General features: G+C 40.0%; 2 non-coding genes across 2 annotated transcripts; one reads left to right on the top strand and one right to left on the bottom strand.

The window, feature by feature from the left end:
• Window positions 1-5,162: 5,162 nt before the first annotated feature.
• LOC130971146 (small nucleolar RNA R71) lies at window positions 5,163-5,270 on the top strand. The gene has a single exon (XR_009082381.1). It is a non-coding gene; the product is annotated as a small nucleolar RNA R71 (small nucleolar RNA).
• Window positions 5,271-13,338: 8,068 nt separating this feature from the next.
• Window positions 13,339-13,446, bottom strand: LOC130972221 (small nucleolar RNA R71). Its single transcript, XR_009083414.1, has one exon. It is a non-coding gene; the product is annotated as a small nucleolar RNA R71 (small nucleolar RNA).
• Between the last annotated feature and the right edge of the window lie 5,463 nt (window positions 13,447-18,909).

Genomic DNA, 18,909 nt, shown 5'->3' with positions numbered 1-18,909 from the left:
TGACATAAAAATCCACTTACGGGCCCACTTGGTGTGTGCTTGGGCTAAGCATTGAAGCTTCTATGTGTAGAGACTTTTTTTGGAGTTAAACGCCAGCTTTTGTGCCAGTTTGGGCGTTTAACTCCCATTCTTGTGCCAGTTCTGGCGTTTAACGCCGGGCAGTTTTGAGCTGATTTGGAACGCCTGTTTGGGCCATCAAATCTCGGGCAAAGTATGGACTATTATACATTGCTGGAAATCCCAAGATGTCTACTTTCCAAAGCAGTTAAGAGCGCGCCAATTGGGCTTCTGTAGCTCTAGAAAATCTATTTCGAGTGCAGGGAGGTCAGAATCCAACAGCATCTACAGTCCTTTTCAGCCTCTGAATCAGATTTTTGCTCAGGTCCCTTAATTTCAGCCAGAAAATACCTGAAATCATAGAAAAATACACAAACTCATAGTAAAGTCCAGAAAAGTAAATTTTAACTAAAAACTAATAAAAATATAATAAAAACTAACTAAAACATACTAAAAATATACTGAAAACAATGCCAAGAAGCGTATAAATTATCCGCTTATCACAACACCAAACTTAAATTGTTGCTTGTCCCCAAGCAACTGAAAATCAAATAAGATAAAAAGAAGAGAATATGCAATGAATTCCAAAAACATCTATGAAGATCAGTATTAATTAGATAAGCGGGGCTTTTAGCTTTTTGCCTCTGAATAGTTTTGGCATCTCACTCTATCCTTTGAAATTCAGAATGATTGGCTTCTATAGGAACTCAGAATCCAGATAGTGTTATTGATTCTCCTAGTTAAGTATGATGATTCTTGAACACAGATACTTTATGAGTCTTGGCCGTGGCCCAAAGCACTCTGTCTTCCAGTATTACCACCGGATACATACATGCCACGGACACATAATTGGGTGAACCTTTTCAGATTGTGACTCAGCTTTGCTAGAGTCCCCAATTAGAGGTGTCCAGGGTTCTTAAGCACACTCTTTTTGCCTTGGATCACAACTTTATTATTTTTTTTCTTTTTTTCTTCTTTTTTTTTCGTTTTTCCTTCCCTCTTTTTTTTGTATTCACTGCTTTTTCTTGCTTCAAGAATCATTTTTATGATTTTTCAGATCCTCAGTAACATGTCTCCTTTTTCATCATTCTTTCAAGAGCCAACATTCATGAACAACAAATTCAAAATACTTATGCACTGTTCAAGCATACATTCAGAAACAAAAGTATTGCCACCACATCAAAATAATTAATTTGTTATAAAATTTAAAATTCATGCAATTCTTCTCTTTTTCAATTAAGAACATTTTTCATTTAAAAAAGGTGATGGATTCATAGGATATTCATAACTTTAAGGCATAGACACTAAGACACTAATGATCATAAGACACAAATATAGATAAACATAAGCATGATTTTTCAAAAAACAGAAAAATAAAGAACAAGGAGATTAAAGAACGGGTCCACCTTAGTGATGGCGACTTGTTCTTCCTCTTGAAGATCTTATGGAGTGTTTGAGCTCCTCAATGTCTCTTCCTTGCCTTCGTTGCTCCTCTCTCATGATTCTTTGATCTTCTTTAATTTCATGGAGGAGAATGGAATGTTCTTGGTGCTCTACCCTTAGTTGTCCCATGTTGGAACTCAATTCTCCTAGGGAGGTGTTGATTTGCTCCTAATAGTTTTGTGGAGGAAAGTGCATCCCTTGAGGTATCTCAGAGATTTCATGATGAGTGGGATCTCTTGTTTGCTCCATCCTTTTCTTAGTGATGGGCTTGTCCTCATCAATGAGGATGTCTCCCTCTATGTCAATTCCAACTGAATAACAGAGGTGACAAATAAGATGAGGAAAAGCTAACCTTGCCAAGGTAGAGGACTTGTCCGCCACCTTATAAAGTTCTTAGGCTATAACCTCATGAACTTCTACTTCCTCTCCAATCATGATGCTATGAATCATGATAGCTCGGTCTATAGTAACTTCGGACCGGTTGCTAGTGGGAGTGATTGAGCGTTGGATAAACTCCAACCATCCCCTAGCCACGGGCTTGAGGTCATGCCTTCTCAGTTGAACTGGCTTTCCTCTTGAATCTCTCTTCCATTGAGCGCCCTCTTCACAAATGTCTATGAGGACTTGGTCCAACCTTTGATCAAAGTTGACCCTTCTAGTGTAAGGGTGTTCATCTCCTTGCATCATGGGCAAGTTGAATGCCAACCTTACATTTTCCGGACTAAAATCTAAGCATTTTCCCCGAACCATTGTAAGCCAATTCTTTGGGTCCGGATTCACACTTTGATCATGGTTCTTGGTGATCCATGCATTGGCATAGAACTCTTGAACCATTAAGATTCCGACTTATTGAATGGGGTTGGTAAGAACCTCCCAACCTCTTCTTCGGATTTCATGTCGGATCTCCGGATATTCACTCTTTTTGAGTTTGAAAGGGACCTCGGGGATCACCTTCTTTATGGCCACAACTTTATAGACGTGGTCTTGATGCACCCTTGAAATGAATCTCTCCATCTCCCATGACTCGGAGGAGGAGGCTTTTGCCTTCCCTTTCCTCTTTCTAGAGGTTTCTCCGGCCTTAGATGCCATAAATGGTAATGAAAAAACAAAAAGCAATGCTTTTACCACACCAAACTTAGAAGGTTTGCTCGTCCTCGAGCAAAAGAAGAATGAAGAGAGTAGAAGAAGAAGAAATAGAGGAGATGGAGGTGGCTTTGTGGTTCGACCAAGGGGGAGAAGCAGTGTTTAGGTTGTGTGAAAATGAAGGAGTGAATATGGGTTTATATAGGAGTGGAGAGAGGGGTATGGTTCGGTCATGTAGGGGTGGGTTTGGGAGGGAAAGTGGTTTGAATTTGAATGGTGAGGTAGGTGGGGTTTTATGAAGGATGGATGTGAGTGGTGAAGAAAAAGATGGGATTTGATAGGTGAGGGGTTTTTGGGGAAGAGGTGTTGAGGTGATTGGTGAATGGGTGAAGAAGAGAGAGAGTGGTGGGGTAGGTGGGGATCCTGTGAGATCCACAGATCCTGAGGTGTCAAGGAAAATTCATCCCTGCACCAAGTGGCGAGCAAAAATGCTCTTTATGCCAATTCTGGCGTTAAACGCCGGGCTGGTGCCCATTTCTAGCATTTAACGCCAGCTTCTTGCCCTTTCCTGGCGTTTAACGCCAGTCTGGTGCCCCTTTCTGGCGTTAAACGCCCAGAATGGTGCCAGACTGGGCATTAAACGCCCATTTGCTGCCCTTGCTGGCGTTTAAATGCCAGCAAGGTTTTCCTCCAGGGTGTGCTGTTTTTCTTTCTGTTTTTCATTCTATTTTTGCTTTTTCAATTGATTTTGTGACTTCCCATGATCATCAACCTATAGAAAACATAAATAACAAAGTAAAATAGATAAATATAACATTGGGTTGCCTCCCAACAAGCGCTTCTTTAATGTCAGTAGCTTGACAGTGGGCTCTCATGGAGCCTCACAGATGGTCAGAGCAATGTTGGAACCTCCCAACACCAAACTTAGAGTTTGAATGTGGGGGTTCAACACCAAACTTAGAAGTTGGTTGTGGCCTCCCAACACCAAACTTAGAGTTTGACTGTGGGGGCTCTGTTTGACTCTGTTTTGAGAGAAGCTCTTCATGCTTCCTCTCCATGGTAACAGAGGGATATCCTTGAGCCTTAAACACAAAGGATTCTTCATTCACTTGAATGATCAATTCTCCTCTGTCAACATCAATCATAGCTTTTGCTGTGGCTAGGAAGGGTCTGCCAAGGATGATGGATTCATCTATGCACTTCCCAGTCTCTAGGACTATGAAATCAGCAGGGATGTAATGGTCTTCAACCTTTACCAGAATATCTTCTACAAGTCCATAAGCTTGTTTTCTTGAGTTGTCTGCCATCTCTAGTGAGATTCTTGCAGCTTGTACCTCAAAGATCCCTAGCTTCTCCATTACAGAGAGAGGCATGAGGTTTATACTTTATCCTAAGTCACACAGAGCCTTCTTAAAGGTCATGGTGCCTATGGTACAAGGTATTGAGAACTTCCCAGGGTCCTGTCTCTTTTGAGGTAATTTCTGCCTAGACAAGTCATCCAGTTCTTTGGTGAGCAAAGGGGGTTCATCCTCCCAAGTCTCATTACCAAATAACTTGTCATTTAGCTTCATGATTGCTCCAAGGTACTTGGCAACTTGCTCTTCAGTGACATATTCATCTTCTTCAGAGGAAGAATACTCATCAGAGCTCATGAATGGCAGAAGTAAATCCAATGGAATCTCTATGGTCTCATTATGAGCCTCAGATTCCCATGGTTCCTCATTAGGGAACTCATTGGAGGCCAGTGGACGTCCATTAAGGTCTTCCTCAATGGCGATCACTGCCTCTTCCTCCTCTCCAAGTTTGGCCATGTGGGTCATGTTAATGGCCTTGCATTCTCCTTTTGGATTCTCTTCTGTATTGCTTGGAAGAGTACTAGGAGGGAGTTCAGTAATTTTCTTGCTCAGTTGTCCCACTTGTGCCTCCAAATTCCTAATTGAGGACCTTGTTTCAATCATGAAACTTTGAGTGATTTTGATTAGATCAGAGACCATGGTTGCTAAGTCAGAGTGGCTCTGCTTAGAATTCTCTATCTGTTGCTGAGAAGATGATGGAAAAGGCTTGCCATTGCTAAACCTGTTTCTTCCACCATTATTGTTGTTGAAACCTTGTTGAGGTCTCTGTTGATCCTTCCATGAGAGATTTGGATGATTTTTCCATGAAGAATTATAGGTGTTTCCATAGGGTTCTCCCATGTAATTCACCTCTTCCATTGAAGGGTTCTCAGGATCATAAGCTTCTTCTTCAGATGAAGCATCCTTAGTACTGCCTGGTGCAGCTTACATTCCAGACAGACTTTGAGAAATCAAATTGACTTGCTGAGTCAATATTTTGTTCTGAGCCAATATGGCATTCAGAGTATCAATCTCAAGAACTCCTTTCTTCTGATTCGTCCCATTGTTCACAGGATTCCTTTCAGAAGTGTACATGAATTGATTATTTGCAACCATTTCAATGAGTTCTTGAGCTTCTGTAGGCGTCTTCTTCAGATGAAGAGATCCTCCAGCAGAGCTATCCAATGACATCTTGGACAGTTCAGACAGACCATCATAAAAGATACCTATGATGCTCCATTCAGAAAGCATATCAGAGGGACACTTTCTGATCAATTGTTTGTATCTTTCCCAAGCTTCATAGAGGGATTCACCTTCCTTCTGTCTGAAGGTTTGGACTTCCACTCTAAGCTTACTCAATTTTTGAGGTGGAAAGAACTTTGCCAAGAAGGCATTGACTAGCTTTTCCCAAGAGTTCAGGCTTTCTTTAGGTTGTGAGTCCAACCATATCCTAACTCTGTCTCTTACAGCAAAAGGGAATAGCATAAGTCTGTAGACTTCAGGGTCAACCCCATTGGTCTTGACAGTGTCACAGATTTGCAAGAATTCAGCTAAAAACTGATGAGGATCTTCCAATAGAAGTCCATGGAACTTGCAATTCTGTTGCATTAGAGAAACTAATTGAGGCTTAAGCTCAAAGTTGTTTGCTCCAATGGCAGGGATAGAGATGCTTCTCCCATAGAAGTCGGGAGTAGGTGCAGTAAAGTCACCCAACACCTTCCTTGCATTCTTGGCATTGTTGTTGTTTTCGGCTTCCATGGGTTCTTCTTCTTTGAAGATTTCTGTTAGGTCCTCTACAGAGAGTTGTGCCTTAGCTTCTCTTAGCTTTCGCTTCAAGGTCCTTTCAGGTTCAGGGTCAGCCTCAACAAAAATGCTTTTGTCTTTGCTTCTGCTCATATGAAAGAGAAGAGAACAAGAAAATATGGAATCCTCTATGTCACAGTATAGAGATTCCTTGAGGTGTCAGAGGAAAAGAAAAATAGAAGGAGAGGTAAAAGAATTCGAACTTATCAAAGGAGATGGAGTTCGAATTGTTCATTGAGGAGGAGTGTTAGTCCATAAATAGAAGGATGTGAGAAGAGGGGAAGAAATTTTTGAAAATAAGTAACAGATTTTAAAATCATTTTGAAAAAATACTGATTGATTTTCGAAAACTAAGAGTGGAAAAGAAATCAAGTGATTTTTGAATAAGATTTTGAAATTAGAAATTAAAAAGATATGATTGAAAAACTATTTTGAAAAAGATGTGATTAAAAAGATATGATTGAGAAGATATGATTTGAAAAATAATTTAAAAAGATTTGATTTTGAAAATTAATGACTTGGCTAACAAGAAAAGATATGATTCAAACGTTAAACCTTTCTCAACAGAAAAGGCAACATACTTGAAATGTTGAATCAAATCATTAATTGATAGCAAGTATTTTTGAAAATGGAAATAAATTGATTTTGAAAATATATGATTGAAAAGATTTGATTTGAAAAAGATTTGATTTTGAAAACTTTTGAAAACTTGAAAAAATTTTGAATTAAAAAACAGAATCTTCCCTCTTGTGCCATCCTGGCGTTAAACGCCCAGAATGGTATACATTCTGGTGTTTAACGCCCAAAACTCACCCCTTTTGGGCGTTAAACGCCCAGCCAGGCACCCTGGCTGGCGTTTAAACGCCAGTTTTCCTTCTTCACTGGGCGTTTTGAATGCCCAGCTTTTTCTGTGTAATTCCTCTGCTGTATGTTCTGAATCTTCAATTCTCTGTATTATTGACTTGAAAAGACACAAATTAAAAATATTTTTGAATTTTTAATGATGAGGAATAATCAAAATGCAACTAAAATCAAATAACAATGCATGCAAGACACCAAACTTAGAAGTTTGTATACTATTGACACTAACAAAATGAGAATGCATATGAGAAACAACAAAACACTCAAGACAAGAGAATTTAAAGATCAGAACAAGGAAATCATCAAGACCAACTTGAAGATCAATGAAGACACATGAATGAATGCAAGAAGAACAAAAACATGCAATTGACACCAAACTTAAAATGAGACACGAGACTCAACAAGAAACATACAATATTTTTTGTTTTTATGATTTTGTAATTTTTTTGGATTTTTTTTTTCGAAAATTGAATGAAAATAAGGATATCAAAATTCTTAATGAGAATTCCAGGAATCATGCAATGTTAGTCTAAAGCTTTAGTCTAAAGAAATTAGACATGGCTAGCCAAGCTTCAGCAGGACATTACATTCAAGAGCTAAATTGATGAGAATCAATCAGCTTTGGTGATGATGAGAACATCACCTTGAAACACTAGAATTCATTCTTAAGAACTCTGAAGAAAAATACCTAATCTAAGCAACAAGATGAACCGTCAGTTGTCCAAACTCAAACAATCCCCGCAATGGCGCCAAAAACTTGGTGTTGTTGCCGGATCAAAAACTTGGCACTGTTATTGCAGGGAACAAATGCGAAACTATAGTTAGGACATTTAATTCCCTGGCAACGGCGCCAAAAACTTGGTGCACAAAATTGTGATCATCAATGGCGCCATCAACATGGTACGCTCAATTGCAATCTCAACTCTTTATCACAACTTCGCACAACTAACCAGCAAGTGCACTGGGTCGTCCAAGTAATAAACCTTATGCGAGTAAGGGTCGATCCCACGGTAATTGTTGGTATGAAGCAAGCTATGGTCACCTTGTAAATCTCAGTCAGGCAGATTCAAATGGTTATGGATGATTTATGAATAAAGCATAAAGATAGAGATACTTATGTAATTCATTGGTGAGAATTTCAGATAAGCGTATGGAGATGCTTTGTCCCTTCCGTCTCTCTGCTTTCCTACTGTCTTCATCCAATCCTTCTTACTCCTTTTCATGGCAAGCTGTATGTTGGGCATCACCATTGTCAGTGGCTACAGTCCCATCCTCTCAGTGAACATGTTCAACACGCTCTGTCACAACACGGCTAATCATCTATTGGTTCTCAATCAGGTTGGAATAGAATCCAGTGATTCTTTTGCGTCTGTCACTAACGCCCAGCCTTCAGGAGTTTGAAGCTCGTCACAGTCATTCAATCATTGAATCCTACTCAGAATACCATAGACAAGGTTTAGACCTTCCGGATTCTCTTGAATGCCGCCATCAATTCTAGCTTATACCACGAAGATTCTGATTAAGGAATCCAAGAGATAAACATTCAAGCCTTGTTTGCTTGTAGAACGGGAGTGGTTGTCAGGCACGCGTTCATAAGTGAGAATGATGATGAGTGTCACATAATCATCACATTCATCATGTTCTTGGGTGCGAATGAATATCTTAGAACAAGAATAAGCTGAATTGAATAGAAGAACAATAGTAATTGCATTAATACTCGAGGTACAGCAGAGCTCCACACCTTAATCTATGGTGTGTAGAAACTCCACCGTTGAAAATACATAAGAACAAGGTTTAGGCATGGCCGAATGGCCAGCCTCCCAATGATCTAAGAACTAGGCGTCCAAAGATGATCAAAAGATCTAAAATGATCCAAAGATTCAAAGATGAAAATACAATAGCAAAAGGTCCTATTTGTAGAGAACTAGTAGCCTAGAGTTTACAAAGATGAGTAAATGACATAAAAATCCACTTCCGGGCCCACTTGGTGTGTGCTTGGGCTGAGCATTAAAGCTTATATGTGTAGAGACTTTTCTTGGAGTTAAACGCCAGCTTTTGTGCCAGTTTGGGCGTTTAACTCCCATTCTTGTGCCAGTTCTGGCGTTTAACGCCGGGCAGTTTTGAGCTGATTTGGAACGCCTGTTTGGGCCATCAAATCTCGGGCAAAGTATGGACCATTATACATTGCTGGAAAGCCCAAGATGTCTACTTTCCAACGCAGTTAAGAGCGCGCCAATTGGGTTTCTGTAGCTCCAGAAAATCCACTTCGAGTGCAGGGAAGTCAGAATCCAACAACATCTACAATCCTTTTCAGCCTCTGAATCAGATTTTTGCTCAGGTCCCTCAATTTCAGCCAGAAAATACCTGAAATCACAGAAAAACACACAAACTCATAGTAAAGTCCAGAAAAGTGAATTTTAACTAAAAACTAATAAAAATATAATAAAAACTAACTAAAACATACTAAAAATAATGCCAAAAAGCGTATAAATTATCCGCTCAACAAGGAGTCTTACAAAGAAGAGGGAAGTAAAAAGCACAGCCATCTTCGAAAGTAATGATTTGATCAAAATCACCTATGATGAGCTAAGAGGCAAACTACTGGCTTATGAAACTACTCACATGTCTCAAGACAAAGATGAAGATGAGGTAGATCTCTCTGACCTATCTATTGATGAATTGCACTACATTATCAAAAATATTACTGTGAATTCTAAGAAACTCTTTGATAAGTTTGTTAAACGCAAGAAAGATAATGAGGCATTGAGAGCTAAAAATGATTTTCTATTGGAAAAGGTTAAGGCAACCAAAGCTTGTAATGAAAATTCTTTAAAAGAAGAAAATAGTGTTTTAAGAGCAGAATTAAACAAATTCAAACTCAAGCATACGGTCACTTTCTCTACTGATTTGATTGCTGAAAACAAAAAGCTGAATGAACAAATAAAAAACCTGAAAAAAAAATTAGCAAAATTTGTTCAAGGTTCCCAAAATCTTGACAAATTGCTTTCTTATCAAAGATATGGTTCTGAAAAATCTGGACTTAGATATTGATGTGCGGATAATTTGTACCTTTTTTGGCATTATTTTTAGTATGTTTTTGGTATCTTTTAGTTAGTTTTTACTATATTTTTATTAGTTTTTAGTTAAAATTCACTTTTCTGGACTTTACTATGAGTTTGTGTGTTTTTCTGTGATTTCAGGTATTTTCTGGCTGAAATTGAGGGATCTGAGCAAAAATCTGATCCAGAGACTGAAAAGGACTACAGATGCTGTTGGATTCTGACCTCCCTGCACTCGAAGTGGATTTTCTGGAGCTACAGAAGCCCAATTGGCGCGCTCTCAACGGCGTTGAAAAGTAGACATCCTGGGCTTTCCAGCAATATATGATAGTTCATACTTTGCCCAAGATTTGATGGCTCAAACCGGCGTTCAAAGTCACCTACAGAATTTCCAGCGTTAAACGCCGGAACTGGCACCAAAATGGGAGTTAAACGCCCAAACTGGCATAAAAGCTGGCGTTTAACTCCAAGAAGAGTCTCTACACGAAAATGCTTCATTGCTCAGCCCAAGCACACACCAAGTGGGCCCGGAAGTGGATTTTTATGTCATTTACTCATCTATGTACACCTTAGGCTACTAGTTTTCTATAAGTAGGACCTTTTACTATTGTATTTTCATATCTTTTGATCACTTTAGATCTCTAGATCATCTTTGGACATCTAGTTCTTAGATCATTGGGAGGCTGGCCTCACGGCCATGTCTAGACCCTGTTCTTATGTATTTTCAACGGTGGAGTTTCTACACACCATAGATTAAGGTGTGGAGCTCTGCTGTACCTCGAGTATTAATGCAATTACTATTGTTCTTCTATTCAATTCCGCTTGTTCTTTGTCCAAGATATCACTTGTTCTTCAACTTGATGAATGTGATGATTCGTGACACTCATCATCATTCTCACTCATGAACAAAGTGACTGACAACCACTCTTGTTCTACAAGCATACGAGGCTCTAGTGTTTATCTCTTGGATTCCTGATACACGATGCATGGTTGATCGCCTGACAACCGAGTGCTCGCCTGACAAACGAGCCAGCCATTCCGTGAGATCAGAGTCTTCGTGGTATAGGTGAGAACTGATGGCGGCATTCAAGAGAATCCGGAAGGTCTAACCTTGTCTGTGGTATTCTGAGTAGGATTCAATGATTGAATGACTGTGACGTGCTTCAAACTCCTAGCAGGCGGGGCGTTAGTGACAGACGCAAAAGGATCGATGGATTCTATTCCGGCCTGACCGAGAACCGACAGCTGATTAGCCATATGCTGTGACAGAGCATAGGAACATTTTCACTGAGAGGATGGGAGGTAGCCACTGACAACGGTGAAACCCTTGCATAAGCTTGCCATGGAAAGGAGTAAGAAGGATTGGATGAAGACAGTAGGAAAGCAGAGAGACGGAAGGGAAGGCATCTTCATACGCTTATCTGAAGCTCTCACCAATGATATACATAAGTATCTCTATCTTTATCTTTATGCTTTATTCGTTTATCACTATACCCATTTGAGTCTGCCTGACTGAGATCTACAAGGTGACCATAGCTTGCTTCATAGCAACAATCTCCGTGGGATCGACCCTTACTCACGTAAGGTATTACTTGGACGACCCAGTGCACTTGCTGGTTAGTTGTGCGAAGTTGTGTTTATGCCATGGTATTGAGCACCAAGTCTTTGGAGCCATTACTAGGGATTATTTGAGTTGTAGTGATCACAATTTCGTGTACCAAGTTTTTGGCGCCGTTGCCGGGGATTGTTTGTGTATGGACAACTGACGGTTCATCTTGTTGCTTAGATTAGGTATTTTTTTTTTCAGAATTCTTAAAAATGAATTCTAGAGTTTCATGATGATCTGTTGAAATCTGGCTGGCTGAGAAGCCATGTTTAATCTTATTGGACCGAGGTTTCAACTGATCATCACAATAGCTTGTTGATCTCTATCAATCTTGCTATTGGAGCAATGATCTGCTAAGGCTTGGCTGGCCATTGGCCATGTCTAGTGTTTTGGACCGAAGCTTTCTTTGAAAGCTTGGCTGGCTGTAAAGCCATGTCTAATTCCTGGACCGGAGTCTTAGACTAGCATTGCACTGATTCCTGGAATCCAAATTGAGAATTCTGAAACCTTTATTTTCTAATTTTCACATAATTTTCGAAAAAGAAGCACAAAAAAATTTACAAAATCATAAAAAACAAAAAATATTTTATGTTTTTTGAGTCTAGAGTCTAATCTTAAGTTTGGTGTCTTGCATTGTTTATGTGATCTTGGTTCAATTTTCAAGTCAATAGTACAGGGAATTGAAGATTCAGAACATGCAGCAGAGGAATTACACAGAAAAAGCTGGGCGTTCAAAACGCCCAGTGAAGAAGGACAGACTGGCGTTTAAACGCCAGCCAGGGTACCTGGTTGGGCGTTTAACGCCCAAAAAGGTAGCATTTTGGGCGTTAAACGCCAGAATGGATACCATTCTGGGCGTTTAACGCCAGGATGGCACAAGGGGGAAGATTTTGTTTTTCAAATCAATTTTTTTTTAGTTTTCAAAGTTTTTCAAAATCAAATCTTTTTCAAATCAAATCTTTTCAATCAAATGTTTTCAAAATCAATCTCTTTCCTTTTTCAAAGATACTTACTAACAATTAATCATTTGATTGAACATTTCAAGTATGTTGCCTTTTCTGTTGAGGAAGGTTTAATGTTTGAATCATATCTTTTCTTGTTAGGCAAGTCATTAATTTTTAAAATCAAATCTTTTTAAAATTGCTTTCAAATCATATCTTTTCAATCACATCTTTTTAAAACCAATCATATCTTCTTAACCACATCTTTTTCAAAATAGTTTTCAATCAAATCTTTTTGATTTCTAATTTCAAAATCTTTTTCAAAAATCACTTGATTTCTTCCCCACTTTTATTTTCGAAAATTAATCAGTGTTTTTCAAAATATTTTAAAATCTTTTACTTAATTTTCGAAAATTACTTCCCTCCTTCTCACATCCTTCTATTTATGGACTAACACTATCCCTTAATGCAAAATTCAAACTCCATCTTCTTTGATAAGTTCGAATTTTCTACCTCTGTCTTCCATTTTTCTTTTCCTCTGACACCTCAAGGAATCTCTATACTGTGACATAGAGGATTCCATATTTTCTTGTTCTCTTCTCTTTCATATGAGCAGGAACAAAGACAAAGGCATTCTTGTTGAAGCTGACCCTGAACCTGAAAGGACCTTGAAGCAAAAGCTAAGAGAAACTAAGGCACAACTCTCTGTTGAGGACCTGACCGAATTCTTCAAAGAAGAAGAACCCATGGCAGCCGAAAACAACAACAATGCCAACAATGCAAGGAAGGTGCTGGGTGACTTTACTGCACCTACTCCCGACTTCTATGAGAGAAGCATCTCTATCCCTGCCATTGGAGCAAACAACTTTGAGCTTAAGCCTTAATTAGTTTCTCTAATGCAACAGAATTGCAAGTTCCATGGACTTCCATTGGAAGATCCTCATCAGTTTTTAGCTGAATTCTTGCAAATCTGTGACATAGTCAAGACTAATGGGGTTGACCCTGAGGTCTACAGACTGATGCTATTCCCTTTTGCTGTAAGAGACAGAGCTAGAACATGGTTGGACTCTCAACCTAAAGAAAGCCTGGACTCTTGGGAAAAGCTAGTCAATGCCTTCTTGGCAAAGTTCTTTCCACCTCAAAAATTGAGTAAGCTTAGAGTGGAAGTCCAAACCTTCAGACAGAAGGATGGAGAATCCCTCTATGAAGCTTGGGAAAGATACAAACAATTAATCAGAAAGTGTCCCTCAGACATGCTTTCTGAATGGAGCATCATAGGTATTTTCTATGATGGTCTCTCTGAACTGTCCAAGATGTCTTTGGATAGCTCTGCTGGAGGATCTCTTCATCTGAAGAAGACGCCTACAGAGGCTCAAGAGCTAATTGAAATGGTTGCAAACAACCAATTCATGTACACTTCTGAAGGAATCCTGTGAACAATGGGACTAATCAGAAGAAAGGAGTTCTTGAGATTGACACTCTGAACGCCATTTTGGCTCAGAATAAAATATTGACTCAACAAGTCAATTTGATTTCTCAAAGTCTGTCTGGAATGCAAAATGCACCAAGCAGTACTAAGGATGCTTCATCTGAAGAAGAAGCTTATGATCCTGAGAACCCTTCAATGGAAGAGGTGAATTACCTAGGAGAACCCTACGGAAACACCTATAATTCTTCATGGAGAAATCACCCAAATTTCTCATGGAAGGATCAACAGAGACCTCAACAAGGTTTCAACAACAATAATGGTGGAAGAAACAGGTTTAGCAATGGCAAACCTTTTCCATCATCTTCTCAGCAACAGACAGAGAATGCTAAACAGAACCCCTCTGACTTAGCAACCATGGTCTCTGATCTAACCAAAACCACTCAAAGTTTCATGACTGAAACAAGGTCCTCCATTAGGAATTTGGAGGCACAAGTGGGACAGCTGAGCAAGAAAGTTACTGAACTCCCTCCTAGTACTCTCCCAAGCAATACAGAAGAAAATCCAAAAGGAGAGTGCAAGGCCATCAACATGGCTGAATTTGGAGAGGAGGAAGAAGCAGTGAACACCACTGAAGAAGACCTCAATGGGCGTGCACTGACCTCCAATGAGTTCCTCAACGAGGAACCATGGGAATCTGAGGCTCAAAATGAGACCATAGAGATTCCATTGGACTTACTTTTGCCATTCATGAGCTCTGATGAGTATTCATCCTCTGAAGAGGATGAGTATGTCACTGAAGAGCAAGTTGCTAAATACCTTGGAGCAATCATGAAGCTAAATGACAAGTTATTTGGAAATGAGACTTGGGAGAATAAACCTCCTTTGCTCACCAAAGAACTGGATAACTTGTCTAGGCAGAAATTACCTCAAAAGAGACAAGATCCTGGGAAGTTTTCCATACCTTGTACCATAGGCACCATGACCTTCAAGAAGGCTCTGTGTGACTTAGGGTCAAGTGTAAACCTCATGCCTCTCTCTGTAATGGAGAAGCTAGGGATCTTTGAGGTACAAGCTGCAAGAATCTCACTAGAGATGGCAGACAATTCAAGAAAACAAGCTTATAGACTTGTAGAGAATGTTTTGGTGAAGATTAAAGACCATTACATCCCTACTGATTTCATAGTCCTAGAGACTGGGAAGTGCATGGATGAAAACATCATCCTTGGCAGACCCTTCCTAGCCACAGCAAAGACTGTGATTGATGTTGATGGAGGTGAACTGATCATTCAAGTGAATGAAGAATCCTTTGTGTTTAAGGCTCAAGGATATCCCTCTGTCACCATGGAGAGGAAGCATGAAGAGCTTCTCTCAAATTAGAGACAAACAGAGCCCCCACAGTCAAACTCTAAGTTTGGTGTTGAGAGGCCACAACCAAACTCTAAGTTTGGTGTTGAACCCCCACATTCAAACTCTAAGTTTGGTGTTGGGAGGTTCCAACATTGCTCTGAATATCTGTGAGGCTCCATGAGAGCCCTCTGTCAAGCTACTGACATTAAAGAAGCGCTTGTTGGGAGGCAACCCAATGTTATATTTTATCTATTTCCCTTTTGTTATTTTATGTTTTTTGTAGGTTGATGATCATAAGAAGTCACAAAATTAATTGAAAAAGCAAAAACAGAATGAAAAACAGGAAGAAAAATAGCACACCCTGGAGGAAGATGTTGCTGGCGTTTAAACGCCAGTAAGGTTAGCAGTTGGGCGTTTAACGCCCAGTCTGGCACCATTCTGGGCGTTTAACGCCAGAAAGGGGCACCAGACTGGCGTTAAACGCCAGAAAAGGGCAAGAACCTGGCGTTAAACGCCAGGAATGGGCACCAGCCCGGCGTTTAACGCCAGAAATGGCTCAAAACGGGATTTTGAATGCCATTTGGTGCAGGGATGACTTTTCCTTGACACCACAGGATCTGTGGACCCCACAGGATCCCCACCAACCCCACCACTCTCTCTCTCTTCTTCACCCATTCACCAATCACCTCAACACCTCTTCCCCAAAAACCCTTCACCTATCAAATCCCATCTTTCTCTTCACCACTCACATCCATCCTTCATAAAACCCCACCTACCTCACCCTTCAAATTCAAACCACTTTCCCTCCCAAACCCACCCACACATGACCGAACCATGAGCCCCCCTCTCCTATATAAACCCTTCTTCACTCCTTCATTTTTACACAACCTAAACACCACTTCTCCCCCTCTTTGGCCGAACACAAAGCCATTCCCTTCTTCCTCATTTCTTCTTCTTCTACTCTCTTCTTTCTTCTTTTGCTCGAGGACGAGCAAACATTTTAAGTTTGGTGTGGTAAAAGCGTTGCTTTTTCGTTTTTCCATAACCATTTATGGCATCCAAGGCCGGAGAAACCTCTAGAAAGAGGAAAGGGAAGGCAAAAGCTTCCACCTCCGAGTCATGGGAGATGGATAGATTCATCTCAAGGGTGCATCAAGACCACTTCTATGAAGTTGTGGCCTTGAAGAAGGTGATCCCCGAAGTCCCCTTTTTACTCAAAAAGGGTGAATATCCGGAGATCCGCCATGAGATCCGAAGAAGAGGTTGGGAAGTTCTTACCAACCCCATTCAACAAGTCGGAATCTTGATGGTTCAAGAGTTCTATGCCAATGCATGGATCACCAAGAACCATGATCAAAGTGTGAACCCGGATCCAAAGAATTATCCTACAATGGTTCGGGGGAAATACTTGGATTTTAGTCCGGAAAATGTAAGGTTAGCATTCAACTTGCCTATGATGCAAGGAGATGAACATCCTTACACAAGAAGGGTCAACTTCGATCAAAGGTTGGACCAAGTCCTCACAGTCATATGTGAAGAGGGCGCACAATGGAAGAGAGATTCAAGAGGCAAGCCAGTTCAATTGAGAAGGCATGACCTCAAACCCGTGGCTAGAGGATGGTTGGAGTTTATCCAACGCTCAATCATTCCCACTAGCAACCGGTCCGAAGTTACTCTAGACCGAGCCATCATGATCCATAGCATCATGATTGGAAAAGAAGTGGAAGTTCATGAGGTTATAGCCCAAGAACTCTACAAGGTGGCGGACAAGTCCTCTACCTTGGCAAGGTTAGCCTTTCCTCACCTCATCTGTCACCTCTGTTATTCAGTTGGAGTTGACATAGAGGGAGACATCCCCATTGATGAGGATAAGCCCATTACCAAGAAAAGGGTGGAGCACCAAGAACACTCCATTCTCCTCCATGAAATTAGAGAAGATCAAAGAATCATGAGAGAGGAGCAACAAAGACAAGGAAGAGACATTGAGGAGCTCAAGCACTCCATAAGACCTTCAAGAGGAAGAACAAGCCGCCATCACTAAGGTGGACCCGTTCTTTAATCTCCTTGTTCGTTATTCTTCTGTTTTTTCGAAAATTGTGCTTTATGTTTGTCCATGTTTGTGTCTTGTGATCATTAGTATCTTAGTGTCTATGCCTTAAAGTTATGAATGTCCTATGAATCCATCACCTTTCTTAAATAAACAAATGTTCTTAATTGAAAAAGAAAAGAATTGCATGAATTTTGAATTTTATAACAGTTTAATTATTTTGATGTGGTGGCAACACTTTTGTTTTCTGAATGTATGCTTAAACAGTGCATATGTCTTTTGAATTTGTGGTTCATGAATGTTGGCTCTTGAAAGAATGATGAAAAAGGAGACATGTTACTGAGGATCTGAAAAATCATAGAAATGATTCTTGAAGCAAGAAAAAGCAGTGAATACAAAAAAAAAAGGGAAGCAAGCGAAAAAAAAACCGAAAAAAAAGAAGAAAGAAAGAAAAAGAAAGAAATAAAGTTGTGATCCAAGGCAATAAGAGTGTGCTTAAGAACCCTGGACACCTCTAATTGGGGACTTTAGCAAAGCTGAGTCACAATCTGAAAAGGTTCACCCAATTATGTGTCTGTGGCATGTATGTATCCGGTGGTAATACTGGAAGACAGAGTGCTTTGGGCCACAGCCAAGACTCAATAAGTAGCTGTGTTCAAGAATCATCATACTTAACTAGGAGAATTAATAACACTATCTGGATTCTGAGTTCCTAAAGAAGCCAATCATTCTGAGTTCCAAAGGATAAAGTGAGATGCCAAAACTGTTCAGAGGCAAAAAGCTAAAAGCCCCGCTCATCTAATTAATACTGATCTTCATAGATGTTTTTGGAGTTCATTGCATATTCTCTTCTTTTTATCTTATTTGATCTTCAGTTGCTTGGGGACAAGCAACAATTTAAGTTTGGTGTTGTGATGTGCGGATAATTTGTACCTTTTTTGGCATTGTTTTTAGTATGTTTTTGATATCTTTTAGTTAGTTTTTACTATATTTTTATTAGTTTTTAGTTAAAATTCACTTTTCTGGACTTTACTATGAGTTTGTGTGTTTTTCTGTGATTTCAGGTATTTTCTGGCTGAAATTGAGGGATCTGAGCAAAAATCTGATCCAGAGACTGAAAAGGACTGCAGATGCTGTTGGATTCTGACCTCCCTGCACTCGAAGTGGATTTTCTTGAGCTACAGAAGCCCAATTGGCGCGCTCTCAACGGCGTTGGAAAGTAGACATCCTGGGCTTTCCAGCAATATATGATAGTCCATATTTTGCCCAAGATTTGATGGCCCAAACCGGCGTTCAAAGTCACCTACAGAATTTCCAGCGTTAAACGCCGGAACTGGCACCAAAATGGGAGTTAAACGCCCAAACTGGCATAAAAGCTGGCGTTTAACTCCAAGAAGAGTCTCTACACGAAAATACTTCATTGCTCAGCCCAAGCACACACCAAGTGGGCCCGGAAGTGGATTTTTATGTCATTTACTCATCTATGTACACCTTAGGCTACTAGTTTTCTATAAGTAGGACCTTTTACTATTGTATTTTCATATCTTTTGATCACTTTAGATCTCTAGATCATCTTTGGACATCTAGTTCTTAGATCATTGGGAGGCTGGCCTCACGGCCATGTCTAGACCCTGTTCTTATGTATTTTCAACGGTGGAGTTTCTACACACCATAGATTAAGGTGTGGAGCTCTGCTGTACCTCGAGTATTAATGCAATTACTATTGTTCTTCTATTCAATTCCGCTTGTTCTTTGTCCAAGATATCACTTGTTCTTCAACTTGATGAATGTGATGATCCGTGACACTCATCATCATTCTCACTCATGAACAAAGTGACTGACAACCACTCTTGTTCTACAAGCATACGAGGCTCTAGTGTTTATCTCTTGGATTCCTGA

This window comes from Arachis stenosperma, chromosome 3, assembly GCF_014773155.1.
Source record: "Arachis stenosperma cultivar V10309 chromosome 3, arast.V10309.gnm1.PFL2, whole genome shotgun sequence".
Lineage (NCBI taxonomy): Eukaryota > Viridiplantae > Streptophyta > Magnoliopsida > Fabales > Fabaceae > Arachis > Arachis stenosperma.
Note: the sequence above shows the minus strand (reverse complement) of the source record. Positions and strands in the feature narration are given on the sequence as shown.